Consider the following 8,162-nt stretch of genomic DNA (forward strand, 5'->3'; position numbering starts at 1 on the left):
TGTTAATGCACTTAGATACATGGGGTTGATGGCCAGTGCAAGCAGACGGTTGGCGTCGAGGGAAGAAACTGTGGAGAGTTCTATGCCCCAGACGCTGTGCATGTAACAGATGATGACCGAGTGATCATTGCTGATACTGGTAACCACCGACTACAGGTATGGTGTTGGTGTTTCGCTACTGTTGTACTTGAACACTCCACATCCTACAACCTGCACAGAGGCAAAAACATCTAGGTTCTGTCTACCCCTGCTCTGTCTACCCTGCCCATTCCACCCCTGCTCGATCCACCCCTGCTCACACATACATGTACATGGCGAAGTCTCACGCGCACTTACACACACACACATGCACACACACACACACATCAACACACACACATGAACACACACACACACACATCCTGGTCCTGGTCCTGGTATACACTGCCATGTAGGTCACGTGTTTCTCGTTGAGCGAGACGGAGACGAGAGGACACATGAGCGTTGGTGACGGGATAAGTCGTTTCGCCTCTTGAAACGCCTCTTGCAATTCTGACATTGCAATTGGAACTTGTCCCTTTCATCAGCAGTTGGACGCCTGGTGGATCGGTTGCAGTTGTGGATAGCAAAGCCCTGGATCGACTTACAGCAACGTTCACAAATGGGACAGTGAGCGGGACAGCACGGTTTCCGAATACATAGGCGTACAGGTGAAGAGCTTGTGGCATTGGCAACATTCGGGGCAGAACAGGACTGGGTACAGCGATGTTCTGCAATGCCACCCGCACTCCGAAACTATCGGTGACACTGGGAGCACTGGCGGCTGTTGGCTTGCTGCTGGACTGGTTTATGCCGTTCCATGATGCACTTGTGGCGGGCAATATCTTACTGCCGAGCAAAGCTTGCTTGCTGTCACTCAGATCGTTCCTGCGCTGTGTCAAACCATGACTTGTCGGCGATGTTTATTCGTCGCAGGTCGACCCTAATTGCGTCTCGCCATCGTTTCCGCGGGCCACACGCTGGGCATGGCGGCAGCAATGTGCCAAACAACATCCGCGGAACACACACACACACACACACACACACACACACACACTATCATGTATTGTAGTTATACTGTTTATGTTGGTAATCCCAATTCAAGTCTTGCTTCGCACACCCACTTCTAGCCACCGTGATCGTGAAATGAGGATACTGGTCATAAGCATTTGACCAAGTTATTGTCTATTTCTAAATCATCTTTTATCTCTGCTGTCTGCCTCCATGCCCTCCTGTGCAGATCACTGACCAAAATTTCTCAGAGTTCATCACTATAGGAATACGTGGAATAGAAATTGGCGAGTTCCATGAGCCAATTGGTGTTGTCCTAGTCAACCACAGTGTACTGGGCCCGTGCTTTGCTGTGGCAGATAACTACAATCATCGGATTCAGGTCAGAAACGTAACCGGACAGTACACACTGTACATGTACAGTTGTATTGTGTAAAATCCCTCTCCTACCCACTAACAGTGTACTGTGATATACATAAAGATAGAACTAGCCTATATCACTGTTCAGCATCAAGTTGTGGGACTGTTTTCAATCATGTAACAGAAGATGAAGCATATGGTGATCTCATTAGGCACAGATACATAGCTGAGCGAGGGAAACTAATCTCACACCAAAGGGGTGACTGCAAGCATAGGGCTTCTTCAAGGACGGACCAACGGTCACTTTTCGGGATCATGTGCGAGAAATTTTTTGAATCGCTGGTGAACAGGCGAAGCCCAGGTCACATTCAGTTTGTACGAGAATGGACGCGTGGAGGTGAAAGAAGCAATAGGATGGCGCTCAACTTCATGTCCAACACTCGTGTTGACTCAGAGCAGCTTCCGGGAAGCCCTTTCATGGCTTGGGCGAAAATGAACAAGCTTCAAAATCAATCCAAGCTCTGGTTGAGACAACCCTGTCACATTTCGTATACTTTTCAATGCGCGACCTGTTCACCACAATCTCGGGGTGAGTGCCACTTACGGGCACGGCGTGGTGTCCTTGAAAAAGCACTATACTCCTTTTGACCGGTGGTTCAAGAGTTGCGGAGATTCGCCCTCAATTTATCTTTCCTGCCTCTGGATCCAGATCATTATGCATTGCCTGACCTACCTGACCCTTCTGTTTGTGAGTCAATGCAATAGGAGCGCTTTATGTGTGTGTGTGTGTGTGTGTGTGTGTATGTGGTGTGTGTATGTATGTGTGAGTGGTGTGTGTGTGTATGTGTGTGTGTGTGCGTGCGTGCGAGCACACGTGTGTGTGCGTAAATATATATGTAGGACTCAGTATAGAGTCCATGCACTATATGATGTCCAGCACCCTATATAGAGTCCATTGGTCCAAAATCCACTATACAGAGTCCAGGAGTCCACTCAGTTTTGATCAGCTTCATCCTGCCGCGCAATCCCCTATAAGGAGTACACTTTTTCTACAAGTCCCCTATTCACAGTCCAGGAGTCCAGTTTATCCAGTCACGCCGTCCTGTGTGTTGTGCCCGAAAAAGAACAAACACATTTTCAGTTCTGCTTGCCTCGTGGCAGCGCATTCCTTTCTTCACTTCAGCCATGGCTGCCAGTTCTGCTGTGCAGTTGCTGACAGTAATCTGTCTCGAGGTAACCAAGGAGGATAAGGAGACGTTCAAAATCAACAATGATCTGGAAAGCGTCTTGTGGTTCTCTGAAGACGTTTCATCAGTGCGCGGGATGAAAGCAGAAATTGCAGAACGAGAAAAAGTTCAGCACAGTTCAAATCTGACGAGTCAGGTACACTGACACTCTCTTTCGTTCGACGCCACAAGGATCCCCTGTTTGGCTGGCCATTGCTGCCAGTAAGACGTTTGAACGGTTTCATCAGAGCGAGGGATGAAAGCAGAAAGCGGAGAAAGAGAAAGGTTCAGCACAGTTCCAATCTGCCGAGTCAGATACACTGACACTCTCTTTCGTTCGACGCCACAAGGATACCCTGTTTGACTGGACAAGAGCTGCCTGTACCACCGTGTCAAAAGGCTGTCCAACTACATGGCAGGACGATGACTGAGGTAAGGAAGCTTTTACTCGTTTCGATTGGTCTGCTATTCTGTCGTTATGCTTGAATTTGTTTCCATTTTCAAGGAGCGTATCGTGTTTGTTTGATGTTGCTTGAATGAATGCCCTAAAAGTAATCAACCACTTCGTAATAGTCCTCAAGGACTGCAAGGACTTTGCATCAATCGTATACGATCGTCTAGCTATCATCAATTATTATAATTATTTCATGAGAAATGTATTTTTATCCCTGTGAAAATTATGTGAAACTCCACGACACTCTTCCTCTACAAATTATAGTATGATGTCAAATACAATGGGATCCACAAACGCAGTGCCAGTGTACTAGTAGTAGTAGGAGGATTGCTGGTATGCCAATGACAAGAAAAAGCTTCTCAAGCTAATACTCGTATTCCCTGAAGTAACCGTTTTGATGTCACGAACATGACATTGTGTCAGTGAAACTGCCTCGTGACAACAAATCATTGCATTTCCATCTTGGGGAAGACTAACTGACGGCAACGCTGTACAGATTGTTCAAATCATCTCATTTCAATTTACTTCGAAGTAGTTGCAGTGAAACACTGTGTACACTACTTGTATGGTGGTGTGTCTGTGCGTCTTGAGTGTGCACAAACGATCTTATTCCTCGTATTACTAATAGATTATTGTCCCCACCGTCACCTGTTCACAGGTCTTTGAGTGGATTGATTTTCATTGAGCATCACATTCGTTGAGAACTTGGTAGTTGTGTGCTCCCATGCATCATTACGTTAATAAGCGTATCCTTGTGCTGTCTATTTGTTGCAGGTGTGCTGATCTTCAGAAGCTTGCGGAACTGAGTGCTGCTGAACATTTGCATGGCCATGAGCAATGGTGAAGCTTGCTATTGCACTCTCAGCATGTGCTAGTATTATGCTGACCACTGCACTATGTTACTCTCTTACACTACTACGTGTATGTAAACGTGCGTGTACCCGTCCCCGTATGCATTCGTTTCGTATAATTATTTGTTATTCCTCTTGACTTTACGTGTAAATGGGTGGACGTTTGCATGGCTGTTGGAGTTGCGTGTGTATTGTGTCTCTACTCTTTTCTTGGTGTTTTCTTGGCGTTGCATAAGTTTGTGTGTGTGTGTGTGTGTGTGTGTGTGTGTGTGTGTGTGTGTGTGTGTGTGTGCGCGCGCGCGCGCGCGCGCGCGCGTGCAATAGTTTGAAAACAAATAATTAATCCTGGGCTCTCCATTATTCTCTTTCGATTCTTGTTTTTTTTCTAGGTATTTTCTTGGCGTTGTGTGGGTGTGTGCATGTGTGTGTGTGTGTGTGCACAATAATTTGGCAACACTGCATGATTGAGATATTGTAATTTGCAGCGTCTGCGAAGAGACCACTTGATTTGAGGATGGTGTTTGTAGGGTTTTTCATGTAGTGAAGTGGCTGCAGTGGCGCCTCAATACATATTTTTTTATCTTGAGAAGTGAATGATGTGAAGGATTAAAGGGAGAGGCCGTTTTCTGGTTAATATTCACTGCTTACAGCAGATCCTATGTCTAATTTCGAACTCGATAGGGGGTGCCTAATTGGCTGGACTTTATACAGGGAGTGTTGTCCACATAAAGACTCTTTAATCTTTATAGGTGATTTCAAAATGTGGACTCCGTACAGTTGATTTTGGACCAATGGACTCTACATAGGGGTGAAGCCAATTGGCTGGACTCTATACAGGGAGTGATGTCCATCTAAACTGAGCTCACAGTTGATTCCAATTTTGGACTCTGTACAGTGGATTTTGGACCAATGGCTTCTATATAGGGGTTGGACATCATATAGGGGCTGGACGCTCTACTGAGTCCAACATATACATGCTCGCACGCATTTACAACTCACTGCATCCGTTCTAGAACTACGATAGATCGACACTTGAACAGAGTGCACATATCCGCATGCGTCATAGCGCCTGTACAACCATAGATCGACACATTAATGTACTTAACCGTACACTCCTTGAAATGAATATTCCAAAGGGGAACACATTCCTTCTATCGTGTTTTCAAACGAATATCAGTCGAATACTCGAATAATCCTTGCAACCCTAATTACGAATCTCACAGATAATTATCTTCTATGTACACTGGTACTGTACAGGTTGTGCCATGCAGTGGTGAGACAGGATATGCATTTGGAACAGAAGGTAGTGGTCAAGGCCAATTTCAATACCCAAGCGGCATCACAGTGTACCACAACAGGTTGTTAATTGCTGACGAGAACAACCATTGTATACAGGTATGTTAGCATGTTCAGCTGGCACCCACATCAACAACGATACCAAAGACGACGACAACCGCAACGACGACGACGACAACAACAACAACAACGACGACAACAACAACAACAACAACAACAACAACAACCAAAACAGAAGCAGCAGCAACTTCATTTTCCTATCGTGTCAGGAATTATTCTTAAGTCGGTGGATGCTCCGAATGGTTGGAAATGGCATTTGCAGCTAATTGACGACACGGGTCTGACTCATGGCTGTAGTCTGAAACACATGAGCAACACGTCAAACTTCGCACTCACAAATCTGCAAGAAAAACACCACTCTCTGCTCAATATGCATTGCTCCGCTAAATTCACCCTGTTTCAGTTGAGTTTCAGAAGGATACTGGAATTTGACGGGATGTGTTAATTGGGTGGATGCATGCAAACTTGACTTATTCTAGAAATTATAGACGCACTTTGGGAATTCTTCTGTTTCTGAGACTTAACTGCTATTGATAATCCATCTACCAGGCTAAGCACTAGACAGGTTCGGGGAAGAAAACATTCATTCAATCAGAAATGAATGTGTACGTCATGCAAATGCTTGTTGGCCATGTTCACCTGTTACTTGTCCTTTTCAGTGTAAGAGTGTATAGGCTGATGTGAAGTTAGACTCTAAAACATCATGTCTATACATCATGTCACAAACCAAACAGTGTCTGTGCTACAATAAATACATACATAGTAATCAAATGTTGGTGCCAGGTCCATGTTTTACCTCAGGTTTTGAGTTTTTACAGTTGCACACCAGTAACCTTATCATCATTACAGTCATAATGATAGTAGCTATGCACTGTGTGTTGGAGTATTATTCTTACACTCCTGTTATATCTATACTCTTGCTGTCACCACAGTGGTGTGTGTGAATGTTCAATTTCTTTATTTCTGCAAAAGGTGATGACCGTCGATGGAGAGTATATCACTTCGTTCGGGTCTCAGGGCAGCGCTTTAGGGCAGCTGTGCCAACCGCATGATGTCACTACAGATGCCTACGGCAATGTTCTAGTCGTAGATCATGGCAATGGATGTGTTATGGTAAGGGAGAGCTTGTTGTGTCGTGTTCTTCTTTCTAAATACCTACAGACAGAGAGTAGTACCCAGTACATATACAACAGTGGAGCATGGTCAGTTTGTTGCTAGTCTGTGATTCATGGTCAGTACAATCATCAGACAACACTGATATGAACACAGAAAGTGATGTACACTGCATGCACAGAGTACAAGACAGTAAAGCAAGAGTACATTAGCTCTTACAGAATGTTGCTTTGCGTTCTTGAATCGTGGTTTGACCGTATTGTCCAATGGTCTTTCCAGTATCGTCATCGACATGCATGAACATCCGCCAATAATGCATCATCCATACATCTGTACCTCTAGAAACTTGTGGAGACATTTAGGAAATATCGCGGAAAAAGTTGCGAGGTAAAATGCCACAAATTGCGTCCGATTTTGTTACTTGTAGTGTAGTGAGGTAGGATTGTGCTGCGCTGTACTCGATTACGACTGGGTTCAAGTGATGACAGGAGCTTGCAAGACAGTTTTACTCCATTCTCCGACAACACTCGACGCGAGCCTTATTTTATTTTTTACTTTTCAGCCGCTGATTTGCCCAGAAACTTCTCCATTCTGGTATCGATCTCACAAGTAAACTACTGACGAGCTTGAAGAACTAAACAACATCGAAGAAAGATTCCAATATTGTGGTTGCTTTTCGAAATATCGCGGTGCTTTTCAAGTACGAAGGACAGTTTTGTACAATAATGCGGATGATTTTTCAAATATCGTGGATATCGCGGAATTTTGTTCGAATCGCGGAAAACAACGCGGTCACGGAATCGCAAGTTCCTGGAGGGACAGATACATCAACCATAATACATCACCATACATCATCCATATATCACCATGCATCAACCATCTATAATACGTGTTATTCCTGTACGCTCACCTGTGTTGTCCATGTTCTCTGCAGGTATATGCCACATAAACTTACACACCACTGGCTGAGTTTGGAAAAGGAGAGCTGGACAAGCCGATGGGTGTCTGCGTGACAAGTGAGGGCTTAGTAGCTGTTTCCTGTGATGGAAGCCACAATATTTTTTGTGTTTTAAAGGTTTCTTGTTAGACTTCCAGCACCCTGTGTCACCATGTTACTTCTAGGCAACATATCTGTACAGTCATACATTAACACCCACACACGCACCCACACACATACATACACACACACATACACACACACACACACGCACACACACACACACACACACACACACACACACACACACATATACACACACACACACACCATTGATCATCCATTTGACGCCCATCGCCAGAGGCGATGAAAGCGATGCTACAATAGAAGCCATAGCCACTTGTGCTGGGATTGCACCATTTAGAAGATTGCAAGCCTGAAGAATTGATCGCCACTATTCAGCCTGGTCTACACCTCACAGCTATGAAGTGGTTTTTCTGTCCAGTGAATCCCTACACACACACACACACACACACACACACACACACACACACACACACACACACACACACACACACACACACACACACACACACACACAAACACACACACACACACACACAAAACACACCACACACACACACACACACACACACACACACACAGTGACACACACACACACCACACACACACACACACACACACACACACACACACACACACACACACACACACACAAACACACGCATACACACACACACACCTCCGTTCCTACCCCCGCCCCCCCCCCCCCAATTCCTTACCCACACACCCATCTTACAATCAGTTCTTCATTG

At 45.1% G+C, this 8,162-nt stretch overlaps 1 long non-coding RNA gene across 1 annotated transcript; it reads left to right on the plus strand.

The window, feature by feature from the left end:
- Window positions 1-2,727: 2,727 nt before the first annotated feature.
- LOC135818275 (uncharacterized) lies at window positions 2,728-4,233 on the plus strand. The gene is made up of 2 exons (XR_010553658.1): window positions 2,728-3,047; window positions 3,844-4,233. It is a non-coding gene; the product is annotated as an uncharacterized LOC135818275 (long non-coding RNA).
- Window positions 4,234-8,162: the final 3,929 nt, after the last annotated feature.

Source organism: Sycon ciliatum, chromosome 5 (assembly GCF_964019385.1).
Source record: "Sycon ciliatum chromosome 5, ocSycCili1.1, whole genome shotgun sequence".
In the NCBI taxonomy this organism is placed as follows: Eukaryota; Metazoa; Porifera; class Calcarea; order Leucosolenida; family Sycettidae; genus Sycon; species Sycon ciliatum.